General features: G+C 39.1%; 2 long non-coding RNA genes across 2 annotated transcripts in view; one reads left to right on the forward strand and one right to left on the reverse strand.

Moving 5' to 3' along the window:
* The window catches only part of LOC310725688, a 104,293-nt gene that overhangs the window by 15,454 nt on the left and 67,104 nt on the right, over positions 1–21,735 (forward strand). The window lies entirely within an intron of this gene.
* On the reverse strand, positions 6,253–7,190 carry LOC310733634. Its single transcript, XR_014535833.1, has 3 exons — positions 7,019–7,190; positions 6,561–6,744; positions 6,253–6,334 (listed from the first exon to the last, which is right to left on the reverse strand). It is a non-coding gene; the product is annotated as an uncharacterized lncRNA (long non-coding RNA).

Here is a 21,735-nt window from a genome sequence, read left to right on the forward strand (position 1 = left end):
ATCTTTCAGCAGTTATTCTGACAGGGTTAACACTGGATTCACCTCACAACACCTGAACACTACTGCTGGATGGAGCAGCGGGTGCGTGCACGAGCGGCGGTTGGTGAATGGAGGGTGGAGCCGGGGGGAAACGAGCGGTGAGAAGCAGATCTGTGGCTGATGGGACTAATCAGTGTGTGTTCCTGTCTGATGAACTGTTCTGTATTGGTCCTGTTTACTTCAATAGTAAGGAATGTAGACCTGAGAACCTGATTATTGGTCTTTTATTACCCATAAGGCAGTAATATTTACCCTTTTTTGAGGCGTGACTCATTGTTTAGAGGAAGAAAACACAGTGCATGTAGGGGTACGGCCTCAGGAGCCCTGCAGTAAGTGTGCTGTGTGCATGTGATTGATGAATGTGCAGGTAGAAATTCAACTGAAACTGCATTCAATCTGGTTGATTATCAAGCAAGTTATTTTGTAACTACATTTAAGTTCCCTGTTATAGGATAACTTGCAATTTTGTAAATTCCAACTGTATTTTCATTAATTCCTGTTAATACCTAAATATTCCTGATAATTCATATGGGAAGTTTCCAGTCTTGAAAATTCCTGCAACCACATTCCTAGGAAATACATGAGCTGTTCCTTGGTCTTGGGCACAGGGATATTTTGCCTGCCTTTTTTTTTCTTTTAAGTTTTACATTGTTCTGATATCAGATGCCCCAAGAAATTGCAGTTTAGACACAGAAGCTTTGTGTATGTGAGGATCCTCTATAATTATTTGGAGAAAGAGTCTGGTGTCATTATGCCATGGCTTGGGAAGTCGGGATGTTGTTAATAAATGTGAACTGATTTAATGTCATACAGTGTGTCTGTGTTCTACATTACAGTGGGGTCTGAGGTTCAGTTCCTACCTGTGTTTTTCTTGTTCTGACTTCTGCTTCAAATTCCTACATGTTCTATGAAAACCAATTTACAGTAATTTTCTTTTCCCCCTTTTTCTTTTACTGTCTTCTATTTGTTTAAGTGTTTCTTTGAGGATACAACATACAATACAATACAATACAATACAATACAACATACAATACAATACAATACAACATACAATACAATACAATACAATACAATACAGGTGTGAATCTGTAGAAGAGCTCATGATCTTCATATCACTTCACTTCTGCCCTCAGACTCTCACTAGTGTACAGAGATGATTGTGGATTAAACATATTAATGTGTGAATGTTAGATTTTGCGATGTTTCTTCTTATTTAAATCTGTAAAAAATACCAGGACTAAAAGGTAAATAAAACCTGTGTTCCACACTCTTTATTGTTCTTTTACCAGGTCGTAAGTGTTCCACCTGCTGCAAGTGTTCCACCTGCTTTACTCCACTCCTACTGCTGTAGCGCCCCCTACCTCCACCCCCATCATTATACAGCCTGCACTTACATTATCACTGCTCATTCATTATTTTTATATTTTATAGTCATATTGTCTTTTATTGGATAGAAGATTTTGTGTTTTCTTCAAAAGGGAAATCAGATCTTTACATTTTCAGCACACAGTTTACAAAGTCATAGTTTGCTGGATCCTTCAGCAACAATTCAGAAGCCAAACCTAATGTAAATGTACCAATGCAGATTCATGTAATTGAAAAATACCTTCATATGTCATTATCATCATCATTATTATTTTTAAGTTAATAATATACAATATGTGTCTTTACAGCCTGGTAGTCAAAGTCCATCTCCTTTAGCCAGTGATTCATCTGCATCCAGTCCTTCATCTGCATCCGGTCCTTCATCTGCATCCAGTCCTTCATCTGCATCCGGTCCTTCATCTGCATCCAGTCCTTCATCTGCATCCAGTCCTTCATCTGCATCCAGTCCTTCATCTGCAGCCACACCTGCTGTTTATTCCAGTTCTGCTCCTAAATAATTATTTATTTCCGGTATTTTAAGCCACTCAGAGACTTGATATCATTTTACTGTTTATAAATATTTGTGCTAATATTATATAGTTGTGTTATGATTTTACTTTTGTGGATTTACTGCTATTTGTATCTATTGTTTTGTATTTGTATTTGTACCTTTGTGTGTTTGCATCAATTATACTTTATCGTTTGACATATTTGTAGCATTTTCAGTCATTAAAAATAAAATGTTTTATTGTACATAGAACAGTGACTCATGAATTATTCTGTGAACCTGCTGAACCCATTATCATCTTCATTATTATTATTCTAATTATTTATATATATATATATATATATATATATATATATATATATATATATATGAACTTTATATGTTTATGATGTAAACAATTATAAACTCAATCTGAACAGAGTGGGGATCCTGATTATGTTCCTCATCAAAAACCACTAAGAACCTAAACGTGATCTTCAGTCAATTTAGTGATCATCAGCACAGACCTCATAGTCCTCACCAGAGTCTGGATTCTTCTGAAAACACACACAAAAGCCCTACATCACCTCTAATCCTTTTCATCTAGTAGCAGCTCTACATTTAGCTGCAACTGCACTAATAATACATTACAAATGATACAAATGTACTATGATTTAAGTGAATCAATGCTTCAGTTCAGTGAGATTACAAGTTGGGTTTAAAGCTGTAGATTTTATAGGAGGGTGGATTTTATTTCTACATACTGTTCTTTCCTTTAAAAAAGGATTAAGGGGATGATTTGGGAAAAGGTAGAGGTATATTCATGTTTACTCCAATAACATCACTTGGGAAGGGCAGATTTGATTCTACCCCTCTGACATCTACTCGGGGGTCTGCCCTGGAGAATTAGTGAAATGAAACGGTACGTGGCAGTGAGCTCCACATCCCTGTAGTGTTGGTGGATGGAGCTCACGTGACTCTAAAGCAGATGAAGCATCAGTGGAATTCATGATGGAGATGCTGAACCAGCTGGACGTAGACACTTTTTATATATTTATAGTGTTTTAAATGCCTTTATTATACAGTTACAGCAGTAGGAACTGTTATGAGAGCTGGTGCACAAATAGAGGAAACACCCACACATGCAGAATAAAATTAGAAAGAAGAATTACAAACTATTTGTATAAAATCTTTATGAAATAAATGAAAATCATCAGGCTATAATACTGCACTGTATGTCACTGGCTAAAAAAGAGCTTTTGTAGTTTAAAAAATATTGATACATTAAAAGCTTTGATTTTATAAATATGTATGAATGAAGGTTTAAAAGTGTGATGTTGATTTGTTGCTGGTTTCAGGAAAATATTTATTAAAATGTTCTTCTTTCATGCATGTGTATCACAATCACTTGACAAGTTCCTCTTAAAGTTCTTATAAAATGTTTAATAATCACGATTCGAAACACTCGAAAACATTTACATTGTGGATTGTCTTTATTTATTATCCTAAATAATATATTATAAGTATATAAACATAAAAAAATATAATAACATGCAATATTAATATCATATTTAAAAAAATTATTATTATTATTATTATTATAAATATATCTTCTTGTTCTTCCTCTTTTTCTTTGTGCCAAAGAGCATCTTTGTTTCCTGAAAGAAAAATGCAGAGGAGGTTTAGTCTACACATCATATATATATATATATATATATACAGTGAGGAAAATAAGTATTTGAACACCCTGCTATTTTGCAAGTTCTCCCACTTAGAAATCACTCCTCCACACAGATCTTCTCTAGATCAGTCAGGTTTCTGGCCTGTCGCTGAGAAACACGGAGTTTGAGCTCTCTCCAAAGATTCTCTATTGGGTTTAGGTCTGGAGACTGGCTAGGCCACACCAGAACCTTGATATGCTTCTTACAGAGCCACTCCTTGGTTATCCTGGCTGTGTGCTTCGGGTCATTGTCATGTTGGAAGACCCAGCCTCGACCCATCTTCAATGCTCTAACTGAGGGAAGGAGGTTGTTCCCCAAAATCTCGCAATACATGGCCCCGGTCATCCTCTCCTTAATACAGTGCAGTCGCCCTGTCCCATGTGCAGAAAAACACCCCCAAAGCATGATGCTACCACCCCATGCTTCACAGTAGGGATGGTGTTCTTGGGATGGTACTCATCATTCTTCTTTCTCCAAACACGTTTAGTGGAATTATGACCCAAAAGTTCTATTTTGGTCTCATCTGACCACATGACTTTCTCCCATGACTCCTCTGGATCATCCAAATGGTCATTGGCAAACTTAAGACGTGCCTTTTGCTCGCAGAAGATCAGGATCAGAAATCATGTTCATGATTTCAAAGTTGTTTTCACTCCCAATCAGCATCCATGAAATTTTATTCGCTTCAGCCGGTTGGATTTTCTCTACCAGAGGCAACAGGTGATCATCTGCAGAGGGAGAGAGAGAGAGAGAGAGAGAGAGAGAGAGAGAGAGAGAGAGAGAGAGAGAGAGAGAAAGAGAGAGAGAGAGAGGGAGAGAGAGTGAGAGGGAGAAAGAGAGGGAGAGAGAGGGAGAGAGAGAGAGAGAGAGAGAGAGAGAGAGAGAGAGAGAGAGGGAGAGAGAGTTACTGAAGCTGCTTGTGTGTGTGTGTGTGTGTGTGTGTGTGTGTGTGTGTGTGTGTGTGTGTGTGTGTGTGTGTGTGTGTGTGTGTGTGTGAGAGTGTAACACTTACGTGCCATCTGGATCTGCATTTCAAAATCTACAGACTCCAACATGTAAATGGTTAAGCGCTTCTGAGGTGCTGCAGCCATGGATACATCCTGCACATCTGGAACATGAGATGGAGCTGGACTCTGTTCTACAGCTGGAACATGAGATGGAGCTGGACTCTGTTCTACAGCTGAAACATGAGGTGGAGCTGGACTCTGTTCTACAGCTGGAACATGAGGTGGAGCTGGACTTTGTTCCACAGCTGAAACATGAGGTGGAGCTGGACTCTGTTCTACAGCTGAAACATGAGGTGGAGCTGGACTTTGTTCCACAGCTGAAACATGAGGTGGAGCTGGACTCTGTTCTACAGCTGGAACTTGAGATGGAGCTGGACTCTGTTCTACAGCTGGAACATGAGGTGGAGTTGGACTCTGTTCTACAGCTGGAACATGAGGTGGAGTTGGACTCTGTTCTACAGCTGGAACATGAGGTGGAGCTGGACTCTGTTCTATAGCTGGAACATGAAATGGAGCTGGACTCTGTTCTACAGCTGGAACATGAGGTGGAGCTGGACTCTGTTCTACAGCTGAAACATGAGGTGGAGCTGGACTCTGTTCTACAGCTGAAACATGAGGTGGAGCTGGACTCTGTTCTACAGCTGGAACTTGAGGTAGAGCTGGTTTCTCATCCACAGTTGTGCGCTCTTCTACAGCAGGAACTGTGTTTACTGCTGGGGCATTTTCTTTATTTCGCTCTCCCTTCTGGCTTGGTGTGAAGGGAGTCATATTCTGAGTCTGTAACACAAAGACACACACAGCTGTAAACACTTCATTCCATTTTGTTTTATCAGATCATCATCACTGCTAGCAGGAGGCTCTTGAGGGAACCAGCTAGAGGAGGATCTTTAACCTTTTTAGCCAGTAACCCATTTAACTGCAATATTGAACTTCAGCATCAAATCATTTTAATGGGGACAGCATGGGGTGGTAGATGTTTAGGGTACAATCTTCACCTGCACATTCTTCATCCTCTGCACGTTATGATGGACAGGGTTATCCTGGTGTTCTGGTCTCAGTAAGGTCTTCTGCTTGTTAATGAAGACCTGGGTGTGGTGGTTTCTCTCAGTCTCGCGCTCCTTACGAGATTTAAAGTGTTAGATGGAGCTGTAACACAACAGAGACACTGCTCTTAGACACTGCTGTTAGTCTTTATGCCGACACCAGAAAAATTACCCCCTGATGCTGACTGAAATCCCCTCATATGACCAAACCCACACTTTATATTAATAGCTTACACTTTATGGCCGTTAAGAAGTTTGCCATTGAGTTTCTCTTTTGCCAAATTCGCCGCCTCTGGAGACTCAAATTGGACGTATCCATATCCTTTTGTCCCCGTCTTGTAACGGACAACCTTTAGGAGAGACACGTCATGTCAACACACAATTCATATCAAACAGATCTAATACAGGACTTTAGTAGAAAACATGCTAATCATGCTATACAGATGTTATTCAGATCCAAACAGTTTAAAGCACAAACCCTGCATGACAGAATCTTCCCAAAGACTGAGAACAGGTCAAAAAGGGCCATGCTGTCAATCTTCTCCAGGTCCAAGTTCTTGATGAACAAGTTCCCGATGCTTTTTCTCATGGTGGAATCCCTCTGAGACCACATGACTCTCATAGGGTTCCCCATAAGGAGCTCACAATTAAGTGTTGCCAACGCTCGCTCAGCTGAGGAAACAAAATTCATTACAGGTCATTCATTTCAGTAAAAAAGACTGGGGAAAGATGGGTGAGGAGAAAACACTCTCAAATTTTATTTAAGGCACAAAACCTGACCATATTCACATAATAAAGTAGTAAAATAATACAGAAATTACTCCTGGAGTATTAAGTAGACAATAAACTGGTGTAGATGCAGAAATAGTGTATCGGGGTTTAATGAGGATTTAATCACCATCGGCTCGCTGGTAAAAGTTGACGTAGGCGTAACTGAGTGAAACGCCGGTGTTCCAGTTCCTGCAGATCCGGATGGAGTGAACGTGGCCCACAGAGCTGAATTTCTCCATCAGCATGTTTTCTGTCACTTCATGGTGCAGATCACCAACATACAGTGCTGAAATACTCGAATTCATTTTTATCTAAAAAAAACAACAAACAAACAAACAAACTGTCAGTTATAAACAAGAGAATAAACACCAAACCAAACCTACAGTCTTAAACAGAAAAACATCAGTATGAGTGAACTACAATCAGTTTCTACTCTGAAATGTTGAAAGATTGTAAAACATACAGGTTTAAAAGATCTTACATTTCTACATTTCTCAGTACAGAAATAAAGTTAACAAAAAGCACAAAACAGTCTAAAACGTATTCAGAATAACTATATATATAGCAAAGCTACTTATCAGGTACCTAATAGACAGTAGTAGATGAATAGTTATAATGTTTATCAGTCGCTGCTGCTGCTTTTATTGCTTCTGTGTGTTTGTTTGATGGTTGTCAAGGAGATACTAGAATTTTGATGATGACGTCATAGAAACGTTTTTGCAGTATCACTCTGGTCACATGACCAGTTGGACACATGAATCACAGACACTTAAATAGCAAACACTATAGAAATATTATTTTAATACAAAACTAACTTTAAATATCAATAAGATAAAAATAAAAATGGTCCTGAATCCTGCATGTACACAAAACAGACCATTCATTCATTCATTAATTTTCTCCCGCTTATCCGTAATTCGGGTCGCGGGGGCAGCAGTCTAAGCAGGCCCCCGCCTTCGACTGCTGCCCAATCCTCACAGCACCGACCCTTACGGTCCCTCCTGCAGGTGGTGAGCCCACGGGAAGGCGGCCCCACGTCACTCCGACGTCATGGACCTTGATATTTCCCTCGTAAGGGACCAATGAATTCCATTTAAAATGCTTAAAAATGGTCCTGAATCCTGAATGTACACAAAACAGACCAATGAATCCCATTTAAAATGCTTTCAGTGATTCTACATCCTGCGCCTGATCTACACTGTGTGGACAAATGTATTGAGTCTAAATTTGACAAAAAAAATTAAGATTAAAAAAGCGATAATATTTCCAGAAATGTTGCAGTGAGCAGAAATGGACATTTCGGCTAATGGTGTAGGAGACATCATCATTAGCCTCATGCTAGCCGTGTTTGCTAGCGCTGTTTTTGTGTTAGCTAGTTTCTTAGAAAATTTTACTAAAAGTTGATCAAAAGACAAATACATTCGTTATTAAGACACTTATAGTTTATTTATAGCGCACTAAATGCAGAATATTTAGACCGACGATGAAAACTATTGAAGCTAAGATTATTTAGCCGGCTAATTAGCCTAGCTCAGTGGTTCTCAAAGATATGACAGGTGGGGCGCAATGAACGGCAGGATTTATTTATTTATTTGTTCTTCATTTATTTGTGACATTGACCACAAAAAAAACAAGCATGTAATTCAGCACAAGCAGACAAAAAAGGTAGATGGTGGGAGCTTAAACCAAAAAATCAGCCTTAAAGAAAATATAACTGTTTTATCCTGTTCCTTTTGCCACATCTCATCTCTGAGACTTTTCAGATGTTGCTACACTGAAAACTAAATACAGATCTCAGCTCAATATTGAACATGACTTGAGAGTGACAGTATCAAGTCTACAACCCCGTTTTGAAAAGATTTATGAAATGAATTTGCTCTATTTTGCACAGACTGCAAAGTGACAGAAAGTCCAAGAGATAACACAACTACACCTTTATTTTCTCTATTTTTGTTTTTGATGCTACTTGATGTTCATTTAGAATTGGATAGTTCAATAAATTCGACATTTTTTAAACTTAAAGAATTTCATTATCCTTTTTTGAGGTGACGGAGGACAGGTGAGTTTAAAAATCCACCCCTCTGAAGTGGTAAATGGCAGAAAAAGATTGAGAATCACTGCATTAAAACACAAACAGAAGTCACATTAGTACAGAATAGAGCATAAAGCACGTCCTGATAGTGCCGCTAGAGGGCAGTGTGAGACTGAGAGTTGAGGATGTGAGCTGTGTGAAGCTGGAAATCAATAGACTGTTAAGGGGTGGGAAGAGGGGAAAAGAAGGGGAAGGAGGGACAAGAGAAAAAAGAGAAAGAAAAAATAGAAAAATGGAAGAAAAAGAAAGGAAATGGAAAAATGATGGACATTTGTTATGGTTTTAGCAAACTGCCTTTTTATCTGCTTCCCAGGGAGAATCTCTGATGTGAATGAAGCCGGTTCGAATCTTACCTCAGACACCGCTGAAATCCCCTTTTATACGTCATTATATGATAATGACATATAAAGGTATTTTTAAATTACATAAAAGTGCAGGCTGTATAATGGTGGGGGTGGAGGTAGAGGGCACTACAGCAGTAGGAGTGGAGTAAAGCAGGTGGAACAATTCGATACCATATTTGGATCAAAATGAGGTTTCTTAATGAGGGGCTTAATAACTGCTAACTTGAGGGATTTATGGACGTGACCTAAAGATAGTGAGGAGTTAATAATATTGAGAAGAGGCTCACCAGCTGTATGTAACACTTCCTTCAATAGATGAGTTGGAATGGGATCTGACTGACATGTTGTTGATTTAGCTTTGGTAATAACATCATACAGCTCTTCCTGTCCTGTACATGTAAAACAGTGTAGTTGTGGAGTTGTAGGTGAGATTGTGTCAGGAGATGCTGTCAGAGGTTGGACCTCCACAATTGTTTTTCTAATGTTATAAATTTTTTCAGTGAAGAAATTCATTAAGTCCTCACTACTAAACTGTGATGGAACACATTTTTCAGATCCCTGATTTGTAGTTAATTTAGCTACTGTACTGAAAAGAAACCTGTGATTGTTTTTGTTGTTTTTTATGAGTTTGCTCAGGTGTTCAGCTCTAGCAGCTTTTAGCGCCTGTCTGTAGCTGAGCATACTGTCTTTATACGCAATTCTAAATACCTCCAATTTAGTTTTCCTCCATTTTCTCTCCAGATTACGTGCTGTTCTCTTGAGGACATGCATATGACTATTATACCAAGGTGCAGGTGCTTGTTCTCTAACCTTTTTTAACCGGTTGTGGGCAACAGTGTCTAATGTGCTAGTGAGGATAAGGTCTATGTTGTTAGTCATTTCATCAAGATTATTAGCAGTTATGGGTTTAGTGAGGAATTGAGATAAATCAGGCAGGTTATTTATGAATCTGTCCTTAGTGGTCTGAACAATAGTCCTACCAAGTCGATAACGTGGTGAAACACGGCTAATCTGCTCTACCGGTAGTGTGTACAGTATGAGGTAATGGTCTGTGATGTCATCATTCTGAGGTAAAATATCTATATCAGTGACGTCTGCTCCGTGGGATATTATTAAGTCTAGTGTGTGGTTAAAACAGTGAGTTGGTCTGGTGACGTTTTGTTTAACCCCAAAAGAGTTTAATAAGTCGACAAATGATAATCCTAGAGCATCGTTTACATCAACTACATGAATATTAAAATCTCCTACAAGCAGCACTTTATCAAAATCGATCAAGAGGTCTGATAAAAAACAAGCAAACTCTTGAAGAAAATCAGCGTAGGGTCCTGGGGGTCTGTACACGGTGACCAGAGCGAGTTTTCTATGCATGTCTGAAAGTATAATTTTAAGAACGAGCACTTCAAATGATTTAAAACTGAATCCTAATCTCTGACTAACATTAAGAGAAGCACTATAAATGGTTGCTACACCTCCCCCACGACCAGTCTGACGGGGCTCATGCTTATAAACATATCCTGACGGTGTCGACTCGTTTAGACCCTTATAATCACCTGGTTTAATCCAGGTCTCAGTGAGACAGAGTGCTGAGAGATTATTATCTGTGATCATCTCATTTACAATCAGTGCTTTGGGTGCAAGTGATCTAATTTTTAAAAAACCAAACTTTACAACTTTTTGGTGTTTGCTTATCTGGCATTTTTCAGTTTTAACTGCAATAAGATTATTTCTGGATCTTGTGTATTTAATTCTTGGTTTTACTACATGAGGAATAGATACGGTTTCTATAAACTGGGCTGTGTGTGAACTTGTAACTGTTTGGTTTGTTGTATAAATGTTCTCATAGTCGTAAATTTCCTGATGTCTTACCAGTCAGATGGTGTGAAGTATCCTAGAGATGTTATCTGATAGCACTGCTGCTCCAACTCTGCTGGGGTGCAGGCCATCAGGGTGGAAGAACCTCGGACGCTTCCAGAAACAGTTCCAGTTATTAATAAAGAGAAGTTTGTGCTCTCGACACCATGACTGTAACCATTCATTTAGTGCAAAGAGTCTACTAAACTTCTCAGCCCCTCGCTGGTAAGTGGGAAGAGGTCCTGACACTATGATCCTCGTTGTGGGTGATGTGCTGCGTACCGTCTCCACCAGGATCCTGAAATCCCTCTTTAAGATCACCGTTTGCCTCAGCCGGGTGTCGTTCGTTCCGGCATGAAGAACAACCGCTGCGAAGTTCTCGTTCAGGATCGCGGGTACCTGCGCAGCGACATCGAGAACACGAGCACCAGGAAAACAGCGAGTGTGCACCTTACCTTTGTCTCTGGTAGCGCGGACATGCCGGACGATGGAATCTCCAAGAATCACAGTATGACGTTCCGTCTCGCGGAGAGGGGCGAAGCGGTTCTCGGTCGAGATCTCGAAGGCCGGTGGTGGTGGTGGGGGAGACGTCCTGGACCGGGGCTTGGCTCGTGTCTTCCGCTGCTGCAGCATCCAGGGTCCGTGGGCCTGGGCAGAGAAACACGCAGAGTTGAGGTGCTGGGAGCGTTAGATTCAACCCGGGAATTTACCTGGGACGAGTGAGCGTCCACCCGGGATGTTTCCAGCACCGCATTCCGCTCTCACAGCTGGGCATCGAACGAGTTCTCACCTGTGCTCAAAAGCAGACACACAGCCGGCATAGTGCTTATAATAGCAGATAGAGTTAAGATACAGAGATGTGATAAAGTGAGAGGGAATGAATATAGTCAACACCAGTGATAGTCGAGTTAACTAACTACAGGCACAAAACAGAAAGCCAAAAAAACAATTTAGGATTATTAAAAGAGGAAAAAAGGAGAGATTAATAGTAAAGTTTGTTTGAAAACGCAGAGAGAAATACAAACACGTAACTCGCGGCAAACAAGTCAAACACAAGAAGCTACGTCAAAGTGCTGTCATGAGACAAAACACTTGGCCATGCTGTCACCATCATTATCATCAGTTTGGGGGCATCAGGAAAGTCTGCAGAAAAAAACTAACCGTACCACAGACTGAAAATACACTGTTTAGATAAAATACATCACCAACAACAAGACACAATTGTCTTCTCTCTCTGTATGTTTCTTACTTCAGTGTAGAAAACTCTTAGTGAGGAACATCTCTTTTACTCCATCACAGGTCTGCACATGCAACAACTGCACTGTAACACCATCACTTCTACATGAGTTCTTCTACAGCTTACCGGTAAGTGTGCCATTACTGCCACCTAGCGGATAATTTACAAATACACTCATCATGACAGGTAGGTTCACACCTGTATTGTATTGTATTGTATTGTATTGTATTGTATGTTGTATGCTTAAAGAAACACTAAAAAAAAAATAAAGAACAGAAAAAGAAAAAGGGAAAAAGAAAATTACTGTAAATTGGTTTTCATAGAACATGTAGGAATTTGAAGCAGAAGGAAAACACAGGTAGGAACCGAACCTCAGACCCCACTGTAATGTAGAACACAGACACACTGTATGACATTAAATCAGTTCACATTTATTAACAACATCCCGACTTCCCAAGCCATGGCATAATGACACCAGACTCTTTCTCCAAATAATTATAGAGGATCCTCACATACACAAAGCTTCTGTGTCTAAACTGCAATTTCTTGGGGCATCTGATATCAGAACAATGTAAAACTTAAAAGAAAAAAAAGGCAGGCAAAATATCCCTGTGCCCAAGACCAAGGAACAGCTCATGTATTTCCTAGGAATGTGGTTGCAGGAATTTTCAAGACTGGAAACTTCCCATATGAATTATCAGGAATATTTCGGTATTAACAGGAATGAATGGAAATACAGTTGGAATTTACAAAATTGCAAGTTATCCTATAACAGGGAACTTAAATGTAGTTAAAAAATAACTTGCTTGATAATCAACCAGATTGAATGCAGTTTCAGTTGAATTTCTACCTGCACATTCATCAATCACATGCACACAGCACACTTACTGCAGGGCTCCTGAGGCCGTACCCCTACATGCACTGTGTTTTCTTGATCTAAACAATGAGTCACGCCTCAAAAAAGGGTAAAAACCACTGCCTTATGGGTAATAAAAGACTAATAATCAGGATCTCAGGTCTACATTCCTTACTATTGAAGTAAACAGGACCAATACAGAACAGTTCATCAGACAGGAACACACACTGATTAGTCCCATCAGCCACAGATCTGCTTCTCACCGCTCGTTTCCCCCCGGCTCCACCCTCCATTCACCAACCGCCGCTCGTGCACGCACCCGCTGCTCCATCCAGCAGTAGTGTTCAGGTGTTGTGAGGTGAATCCAGTGTTAACCCTGTCAGAATGACTGCTGAAAGATCATCCACTTTCTTGTGCCAATCCATGTGATTAATTATAAAGTACAGATGTTTAAGTGAATCAGGTTCTGCCCCACATTAACTGTCAGCTATATTGCTTTCAGAGCTCAAAATGAACAAAGCACTAAAGCTGCAAGAAAATACCTCAACTTCAGTTTCTGTCAAATTCCTTTTCGTTAAGGACATCAAACATCACTGACTTTACTAAAGTGGATTTCAAGAAAAAAAATACCATCATTGAATGCTCTCTGTGATGAAGAGACATTAGACATGATTGAAATTCAAAATCTTTATTTTTTTAAATAAAACTTTATATTAGAATTTAAAATAAATTAAAGATGGTGAAACAACATGCACACTAAAGCACATGAAATGTTCGTATTTCACCATCTTTCTCTTTTCCTGAATCATTTTCTATTTCTTCAAGTTGCTTCAACAGATCCTCGAAGCTGTCGACGTCAAAGGCTGGTACAGAATCCAGGATCTCTGTGCTGTTGTGGGGGTCTTCAGTATGATTCTGGGCTCCAGACTGGTTAAAAAATCCATATTCCTCATTTAACATGGAAAAGATGTCATTATTGAGCAAAGTGATTTCCTTCTCGTCCTCGAGCTGAACCTCACTGCTTGTACACTCAGACCCATAGCAGGTGCTGTAAACAGAAGTGCACAATTTTAGCTGCATATTAAAGTAAATGAGTGGCGATTATGGCGATTATTTAAGATGCAGAGTAAAACTTCATTTGCATGTCATTCTTCTGAAACTGTTCCAATGCAGTTTACTAACTCACTTGGTCTGGCAGAAAGTCGACTCAGAAACAGAAGGGAAAAGAGGAGGATCAAAGCAGATGTCTTTAGGAGACAGCAGTTCTTGGTGGCTAAGGCCGGGGAACTGATCACTAACTTCAGGCACGAGGTCATGGACTGGTACTTCTTCTGGCATGTTCATGACTATATGGTGGTTTGGTTGATGATCAGGTCTCCTCTGTGAGTCACTACTCTGCACACTGCCTTTTCTCCTTCCCTTCTTTGGAAGCGGTTTATAAACCCAATCTACATGATAGAAAAGAAGAATTTAAAGAGTAAGAAGCAACATAAAAACAATAAAAATAGCAGAATTGATGTGTTTGTTTTGTTATTTTGCCATTTGTCTATAAAGAAAGTTCACCTACCAGGAAACAACTGTTTGTGTTCCTGTTTAAGCCTCCATGATTCAGTGTAGTAGGGTTTCTTCTGTTCTACACTCAGTTTGTTCCACTGGATCCCAAGCTGCATGCTGATCTCTGCAGAGCTGCTATTTGGATTGGCCTTGGAAAAGATGGGTCGCTGTTTCCTCGCCCAAACCATGTAGGCATTCATTGGCCTTCTGATGTTGCCTTTTTTATCTCTGCACTTGGCAACGTTAAATTTATCTACAAAATAAAAGCTGTTACCCGTCTTATTATCTGTCATTATTTCTCCTTCTTTCTTCTGAAAGTCGCTCTTTCTGGCTGAAAAATCTTTTTTGGCGTCTTGGAGAGCGGATTGTTCAAAACATTGACGCTTATCACTAAAAACAATTAAAAACATTTCAGCTGTTTGTTTGCGCTTCATTGCTGTGATCAGTAAATGTTTGTGTTGAACAGCAGCACAACAAAGTTGTCATGACAATAAAAGCCAGTTGAGGGCGCTATCAGAGATACCGACGTCACAAAAGAGGCGGGGCTTCAATGATTCAAATGCAGACACTGAAGCTGAAAATGGGTGGTGTAAAGACAAGCGAAGTGGTGTGTGATTGTAAACCCTACACGAGTTCCTATAGCGCTCCTCTGTTTAGACACAGTAGGGTATTAAAATATTTAGAATTATATTATTTAATAGAAAACACGTGTTTGCAGTTTGGAATGTGATTTTGATTAAAAAATGATGGGGTTTAACTTGAGGTGTAATTAGTTAGTACTGCATGTGGGGACCTGTTGTTGTTATACTTAAAGTGACCATTAGGGGGAGTAGAAGTGCATTGAAAATAGAGAATGAGAGAACACGTGATTAGCGCGTGTCAGATGTGTGTTATGAGCTATTAGAAAATAAATCATTCATTCATGCTACCTGGCCTCGCTTCCTTCTGTTTCCTGACAACACTGCACTTTTAACAAGACTTTATTAAATTTCCCTTAGATTATTCATTTTACTTACCTTCTCTGAACTCTGGACACAAACAGATGTTTTACTTAAACACATGGTAGTATTTATAGTCTCTGTTTATCTTTCAATTATAATCATCTACTTATCAAGACGTTTGTAAGCAAGAACTTATCATAAGAATAAAATAATCTGGTAAATTAATCACAAGGTAAATTAACTGTAATACATATTTTTTATTGAATACAATCAGGTCCAAAACTGTATTTAAAAAAGAAAAAACATTAATGAAAGATGTGATTGATTTTGATCTGCCGCCAGTCTTTTTACAAGCACTTAGTGTTTTCTCAACTGGTCCACGACTACACCATAATATGTATGGGATTTTAATATCGGTATTAAAATAAGAAACTAAACTCCTATAAAATCATCTCAGCAGTATTAAAATCAAGATTTGGTGATTTCTGTAAAAAGTTTGGTGTGGAATGGACGTCTCTGTTCACCTGTGTACAGCAGCACATGGGGAGGACAACAAATAATGACAAGAAACAAAAAAGTGACAAACTTCATTTGGATTTGACTTTTCCTCCATCACCCTTATAACTGACATGCCATCATTATACACACACAATGAATGAAACACTGATTTGAGGTGATCCATGAAAAAAACAAACACTTTCTATTAGTCAGTTCTATAAATGTTAGTTTTAAGACTAACGAGGCATAAAAACAATTCAAATGTTTACACGTGAGATTCGAAACACCACTTCCACAAATACAAAGTGCCCTAGTGTGAGATTTGATCAGTTCACAGCAAAAACAACTTCCTTCTTTCTGCTAAATCTTAATATTTAAATCCTTGTTTGGTCAATTATTCCCTGGTTCTCCTACAGCTGATGTTCTACTGTATACACAACACATCATCTACAGGAATCTTTGATATCCCCAGTACTGAGGTGAGATACTGAACAGAAACGAGTGAGATGAGACTTTAAACTGTTGCTCAGAGACGAGACCATAACATCTTCCCTTCATCTTCTCTTGATCTCTTCATCTTTTTCCTTCTTCTCCTGATCCCCTGGTGTTGGACAGAAATCCCTCTGTAACCTATAACATAAAGCTGTTTAAACACTATGTGCTCTGTATTCATCTCTATGTGAGGCTCATGACTGGTAGGAGACGAGCTGCTTGGAGGAGACCGAGTCCTCACAGGGGACGAGCTGCTTGGAGGAGACGAGTCCTCACAGGGGACGAGCTGCTTGGCGGAGACCGAGTCCTCACAGGGGACGAGCTGCTTGGAAAAGACCGAGTCCTCACAGGGGACGAGCTGCTTGAAGGAGACTGATGCTGTATCCTGTCTCCGTCTTCTTGTGTCTGAAGAGACAAACACACAGTGAGACACGTCTCGTGAAAGGAATCTATAATCAATATTACCTTCACCACCAGCTTGTGTGTTTAAACCTGAATAAATCCTCTATTAAACCATTAAAAACATTTGAACAAGTTATCACAATTTATATTTGAGTAAATATTTGAACACTTTGTCTTTTCCTAACACTGTTTATCAGTTCATTTCTGCTGAACTGAACCCATTTTTCTTTCCTCTCAGTTTAACAGCAGTTACTGAAGCACACAGAGGAACAACTCAGTCATACACTACACAGATTTTAAGTGAACTATAAGTAAAATTATGTACTAATGTAACTTATGTTATCTTATTAAATATAGTTTTATTCATCTTTTAGTCAAAAAGTAGACGTTTCTAATAAAATAAACACAAAAGCAGCGCTAGCAAACCCGGCTAGCATGAGGCTAATGATGATGTCTCCTACACCATTAGCCGAAAGGTCCATTTCTGCTCACTGCAACATTTATGGAAATATTATCACTCTTTATTATCATTCTTTAGTTATTTATTTTAGACAAATGTGTCCACTTTTTCCTGCAAGTCTGTGATCTTTATGCTAATGATCAGGAGGGAATACAAAATGAGGAACATCGCTTTTCCCCTCTTCACTCAGGTACCGATGGTCCTCATCACCTTTCCGCCTGTTTGGGGATTTTATGGGTGATTTGTTTCTCAATAATAATAATAATAATAATAATAATAATAATAAAAATAATAATAATAATTATAATAAATGATCAACTCTGTGTTTTAAAGAAAATAAAATCCATAAAGCTCAGAAACTCACTGATCCGAAGCTGCTGCTTGTCAGCTGATACACACTGTGTGGTCAAAAGTATTTGGACACTTGTCTTTTCCAGCCAGATGTGGTTCATAAATTCACATAATTCACATACACTTTAATGCACCATACAGCCAATTAACATGCAAACTGTTGAAACACTTCATATAAACAGAATGTAGAATCACTGAAAGCATTTTAAATGGGATTTAAATACCCGCTACAGAGGGAAGCAGGAGCTTTTCTGTAGCTATTATTGCTTTTATGTTCATGGCACAGGACCAAATATCAGTTTATTTTATCTTTTCATAATGAGCTGGAATAAAACATAAATGCTGCGGTGCCAATGAAAGATTAAGGAGAAAAAGAGTCTCCAGGGACCATGATGATTTCTTGGCCTGGATGATGACTGGATAATAAGCTGATTTACACACCAGAACCATGCCATCCCCATCCAAATACAGGTCCTCACCACTCTGGGGTTAATGACAACAGGTTGTTTCTAGTAAGAAATGGCAGACAGGGACTTATCAACTTTTTTACAAAGACCTTCGTTAGATATAATATGATTCTATTAAATCTCATGCTATAGGTCTGGTATCTGCCCCTGAGTGTCATAATGCCTGTCATTTTGGATGTTATTATTAAGGTGGGTAGTCGATACATCAGGTTTCCCTTCACTGTGGCATACTGACCTGCTTCAGCACATGATTCCTTTATCCTGACACATAGCAGTGTAGGGAACAGACTACAGGCAGCTGCAGGACGTGATGACTGGCTTCTTGGTGACTTTAACAACATGTAGAAATTGTAAACATTGTCCTGAAGTAGTTATAATATGACAGGTGACAGAGGCTTCACCCCTCAGATGCTCCTCACCTCCTGAAATGCAGATTTGGAGCTCTGGATGTCTCAGCTGGAAGATTTCTATACCACCCGGAAAAAGTGTGTAAGATTATCAGGGTGTGTGGTGTTTTGCACAATGTGGCACTGAGGACCAGTTTCCCTCTCCCTCCTGACCTCCCTCCCCCTCAGCATTATGACCCCGAGCCACAGCCCCCTGCCCCACAAGATGCAAGAATCCATGAGGAGGTCATACGGCATTTGAAAGGAAGACAAAAATCATGGTTTAACTTCATCTTTTAATAATTGTGCAATTTTACTTTTGTCACATTTTCCCAAAAGTATCATGTGGTTTTAAAAAATTCAATCCTCTAGTTGAGAAACACTGATTTAGAATCAGGATTTAAATGATGTCGAACACTTCAATAAACAAGTGATTTAATATTTTAGATTTTTATTGATTTTATTAATTATTATTGGACATGGAGAGGTTTAGCTTTCAGTTCCTGTCCTTGATGTCCAGACTTACTTGCCTTTTCTTTCTTTTTTTTACTGGAATGGGTTATAGTCGTCTGATCCAGTGCGGCAGGGGAGCAGATATAGAACTGTGAGACTTCAGTGCAGACCACACCGCATGATGAAACCTCAAACCAATACCGTGACGTCTCGATGAGAATACCATTGAGTCTGTTCCGATTGTGTGACATTTGCGACAAAGGATAGGACGACAATTCCAATCACGATGTTTCGCTGGTTCAGTTGTCCATAGAACATAGCCACAGAAGGTGATGGTGTAGTACGTTACAAAGGTGCTTTGCATGACGAATTCCGTGAAGAGAAATCTGTGAGTTCTCGGAGCACCCAGCGAGCGTGCAGGAACTTCAAACGATTGGGCAAGGGTAATAGCCCTACGCACATGAAAGATACGGGTAATCAGCTGAAGTCCTGCAGGAAGATCATAGACAGAGTTCTGGATGGAATCTAGCCACATTCCATCCGGGGAGAACATGTCAGCATGGTGCAGAATGTCGATCACCGGTCTGAACGGGTCCGCATCAGTTTCCCAAACAAATTCGTCCTTTTCTGGAGGAAACCTGAACCATTTACGGGGTAAATGATGGCACCGTTTACCTAAAGGACAGGTGGGCTGCTCCAGGCACCACAGGCGGTGCTTTAGAAGAACAAGGAAAAAACAAGCATCGCAGGTAGCTCTAAAGGTGTCAAAGTTGAAGCGATACCCCTCAGCACATGCTTCGATGTACGCACACGTGCCTTGATGCAGACGCATACCTTGCAGAAGCCTCCTTTGTTCACCAGCTGCCATGTTCCTGCACACAGCATAAAATACACACAACAACAACATGATTTATATACAATATTATCAAAGGATCAGAATTGAAGCGTAGAAAGGGTTTAGTGCTTTTAGTTATAAGGAAACGTTTGTTACAGTCATTTTTTCTCATCGACTAGGGCCATAATCCCTCCATCCAAATCCACATAGATGTTTTGATCCATATCTGTGGAGATGTTTTCTGTAGAAGACTCTTCACCTGTAATTTTATACACTGGGAGCTGTACGTATTGTCTAAACAATGACAAGGAATTCCACAACAGATAAAACATGCCACGGCTGCAAGGATTATTAAAATTGTAGTCCCAGTCTGATCCTATTCTACTCTATTTATTAGTATATTATGTTAATTATACTTGGAGTAAACAGGTTACATGAGTTTGATTAAAATGTGGGCTAAATAGGTTAAATTAAGCTACTTTATTGTATCTAATAAGATCTATACTAATTATTAGGTCAATTTGTTGGATTAATTTAAAAAGCTAAACTATAAAAGCTAAGCTTAGCTAGCCGGCTAGTTACCCATGCTAATGTCGCTAAATAATGACTTTGTACTTTTCGAGTCTTCTACTAAATAATGTACAATATTCTGCTATAATTATTTAGATGACTTACCAGGTACCTGTATAAAGAAATATTCAATAGAAGAGAGGTTGTAATTTTTCTTAGTTGCTGCTAATCGCTGCTGCTTCTTGCTGCTGTTTGTTTGTTTGGTGGTTGTCAATTTTAGTGTCTCTTTACTTACAATTGATAAATTCACAAATGAGAAACAAAAGCACGCTCTGGTTTATATAGACGTGTCACACTGTGACATCACACCTAGATGCCCCGCCCTCTGCCTGTGACATCATCATGTCACTCACTTTCTTTCTCTCTCTCTCTCTTTGTCTCTCTCTCTCTTACACACACACACACACACACACACACACACACACACACACACACACTCACTCTGCGCATGTACAGATTACAGAGGGAAGATTACACACATTCCGGAAGTTGACCCGAGTGACTATATGAATGTTGTAGAATCATAAAAGACCAGATGAAGCTGACTGAGGTGAACCCCTGAAACTAACCCAGGAACAGAGTAGAAACATTCTGACCACCTGCTGGTTTCTTTTTGAGAGACTGCAGAAAGGAAATTTCTTGAACTATTTATGGATTCAGACTTGGTCGAACTCATTGTTTTGACTAGAAGTGACCGAACTGAACTCTTGAACCGAGTCACTTGAACTGAATCTAAGGAGTCGAAATCATCGAATCGAATCTTTTCTAACTGAATTGACCAAACTGAATGGACTGAATTATTAAAATGAATCTATTAAATAGTTCTTTCTGATGTTTTTCTACTAACTGCAGTTGTCAAAAGTTATAGTTGAACTATGATGTTATGAGGCTGCATTGGAACTAAACTTTATAGTATTGTGTGCATCAGATGAACCCATGAAGAACTCATGTATTGTAAACTGATTTAATCTCTGTGTTATTGTGATTTAATATTTAAACTGATGCTGTGAATACTGTATAATACCTGTTTATTTTATTACTTTAACTTCTGTTCATGTAAAATTGGGTTTAAACAGAACCTTTATTTTATTATCATTTACTTTTGTCCAATTTTCCCAACATTTTATCATGTGGATTTTAATTCTTAGTTAAATTTAAATGATGTCCAATAATAATTTAATAATAGAAACAAAACACACACTATATTTAAGATATTTATTGATTTTGAATGAATAAAAAATATTCAGTTACAATAATCACTGATATTTTTGTACTTTATTATATGTAGGACATGTCCAGCTTGATCTCCTCTTTTTCTTTCTCTGGTTTTCTTTCTCTAGTGCTGAAGTCATATTGCTGAACAGCTGTACAGCTTCCTCCAGTCACTCTCGGGTTTCCATCCTCATTTCTCTTCCCTCACCTAAGAATCTTTGTTTCCTCAGAGATTTTCTGCGACTCTTTGGGCTTGAAGAGGTTCAGCTTTCTGTTTCTGCTGTTTCTCATAGTCAGAACC

The sequence above is a fragment of the Silurus aristotelis genome (genome assembly GCF_946808225.1).
Source record: "Silurus aristotelis genome assembly, chromosome: 1".
Lineage (NCBI taxonomy): Eukaryota > Metazoa > Chordata > Actinopteri > Siluriformes > Siluridae > Silurus > Silurus aristotelis.